This window comes from Bidens hawaiensis, unplaced genomic scaffold, assembly GCF_021521415.1.
Source record: "Bidens hawaiensis isolate Kalapana, Puna unplaced genomic scaffold, B.hawaiensis_p1.1 tig00022150_1, whole genome shotgun sequence".
Classification (NCBI taxonomy): domain Eukaryota; kingdom Viridiplantae; phylum Streptophyta; class Magnoliopsida; order Asterales; family Asteraceae; genus Bidens; species Bidens hawaiensis.
Genome location: NW_027493431.1, coordinates 386,701 through 389,402, shown reverse-complemented (window position 1 = coordinate 389,402; position 2,702 = coordinate 386,701). Strand labels below are relative to the sequence as shown.

Genomic DNA, 2,702 nt, shown 5'->3' with positions numbered 1-2,702 from the left:
GGACCTCTTTTTGAAGTGTAGATAACCGCTTGGTCCTTAAGGGAAGCTATAGCCGTAGAATCAAACACAAATCTTTTTGTACTAACTGATTTGGTATTCATAAACTTGGAAGGTCAAGAATAGTTAAGGTTATGATTATTGGGAAACACCTTAGAAGCCACAAAACTAGGGAAAACTTGTTGTGGTGAACCCCTTGTAGCCGCAGCCCACGCTTTCATAAAGAAGAAATATGTATTGCCATCAAAGAGCTTGTGTGTCACACTAGTTGAAAGGCCAATCCCACCACATTTGAAAACATTAACCTGACGAATGACATATGTAGATAGAAATTTTATATGCACATGCATGGTGATACACCAATCAATAATAGACTTATACCTAGACAGGCTAAACATAGGAAAATAAGAAGAAAAGGTACAACATAAAATAAGCATAACTTAAGGGGCCCATAAGCAGGGGTTGAAGGATCTCGTCATGTGCAGTTTATAAACCGGTTATTGGAACGAAATTCCTGCAATTAGGGCTCTCATTTTGTCAAATAAGACTTACCCACATTTTAGTGATTTTCAATTCTTTCTTTTTTCTTCTAAAACGTGCAATTCATTATTTGTTAGTTTACTTATGTCAATACTTTATCATTTTAATTTGTTGCAATTTCTAATATTTGTCATCATTTGCCAATATTAAAAATCCTTAGGCTATGTGTTAAGTTAAGGATGAGAGAGCGCTAAGCTCCACCACCTCACTAGCTGGGGCGTGAAACACTGCCACAGAGGAGCAAGAAAGGTGCAAATGTGAGGATGGTAGCGGGCGTGAGGGGAGTTATTTGATATCTTTTACCCCTTTTGTAATTAAACAATCATTTCACCCTACACCACAACATATGTTTTTTTGTGTGAAATATGAAAGCATCTAACTAACTAAATTAAATGTAAAACAACGAACCTGAACACCAATCATATAATTTCCAATTGAAGGTTCTCCGATCCTTGGGCTTTTGGGAACCAACTCTCTCACTTTTTCATCATCAGGTTGACGTAGGAATTCTTTGAGACTCTAGTTGACTCGAGCCTCGATAAAATTGACTCCCTTGTCGCTACACATGATGTGCAAGTCATCCTTAACTTCTCCGGAAAAAGGATAGAACTGAGTTAGAATCTCGGATAATGATTTCTTGAGATTCTGGGTAACAGTTGTAGTCCTAGTGTTACTGTCATTAGGAAAGAATAAGATCAAAGGAGTGTAGAGTCGACAAAAAGTTGGTCAATTATAGATAGGTTGTAGGTTCTTAAATGATGTGGAGTTGGTGAAGCTGGTTTAATGATTTCTCTTGAAGTTATATCAAGATCCACCTTCTCCTTGTTTTCTTTGTTATTATTATCCTTCCCCCATCTATACAACAAAAACAAATTAGTTAATAGTTAGTCACAAGGGAAATCGCTATATAACATGGGCTACGAGTAAAGTTAACCTGAAAACAAATTATTATAGTTAGCCACAAGGCGGAAAATCCCAAACATAAAATAATATATAGCTTGGGCTACGAGTAGAGTTATGACGAATATAAAGTAAGAATCGAACGTGGTTCCAAACCTGTTGCCAGTATCAATAACAGTCGTTGTTGATGTGCTGTATTGGTGACCACGAAACAAGGATAGCAATATCATGGATTTAGACTTGGAACTGCAGCGATATTCCGGACAGTTGAGGAAACGACGGGTTGATTTATGGGCAGAGACTAACAACCAGTTCATTGGCACAAACCGCAGATGATTACCCAACTTGTTCAAGCTACTGGCTAGCTAGCCAATTCAATCCATCCTCTTATAAAGACAAATGCAAAGCTACTGCACATTTGTTTTATTCAAAGTGGCTATGAATCATCCACGTGAAATATATGTTATATAATAAACAACCATTATTAACCTGAAATATAGTTGCACATTTGTTTTATTCAAAGTGGCTATGAATCATCCACTTGAAATATATGTTATATAATAAACAACCATTACTAACCTGAAATATAGTACAAGTTGAAACTGTACGTATGCATTTTCTCCGTTTCTTTTTTTGATTTTCCAGGTTTTACTAAAATAGCGTTCTCTTTGGTATTTTTTTAATGTGCGTTTTTACAATAAAGGTGTGGTTTTTTCTTTTTCTTTTCTCTACGTTAAAACTTTTTAATGTATGACTAGGGTATATACCCGCGTGACACGAGGATGGAATAAATTGTCACTAAACATAATCAACTTAAACATCAATTTAAACAAACATAATGTTTCTTTAACTATTAAAACTTAATAGATTTACATTGTCACTAAACACATCACTATACCAACCAAAAAGTAATAGATTTACATTGTCTTAATATTAAAACTTTCAAATTACAGGAAGTTAATTTGAACATAACAAACATAATAAATTTAAACAACAAATTCAAGCAACACAATACTTCTTCAAACTTTCGGACCAAAACGTTAACCATTTACATTGGCTAGATCTTAAAAGTTAAAAGTTACAATAAGTTAATGTACATCGAACAACCAAAAAACATCAACAAAAGACATAAACATGTACTTTCATATTAAACCACAATCAACTTCTTTAAACATTCCACCAAAAGAAACTCATTTTGCTTCACCACCTGAAAATATAATAAAAATTAGCATCAATATTAAATATATTTAATAATGAGTAACATT

The 2,702-nt window shown here is 34.1% G+C and overlaps 1 long non-coding RNA gene across 1 annotated transcript; it reads right to left on the bottom strand.

The window, feature by feature from the left end:
- Positions 1–35: 35 nt before the first annotated feature.
- On the bottom strand, positions 36–1,780 carry LOC143564725 (uncharacterized). The gene is made up of 3 exons (XR_013140925.1): positions 1,594–1,780; positions 946–1,392; positions 36–302 (listed from the first exon to the last, which is right to left on the bottom strand). It is a non-coding gene; the product is annotated as an uncharacterized LOC143564725 (long non-coding RNA).
- Positions 1,781–2,702: the final 922 nt, after the last annotated feature.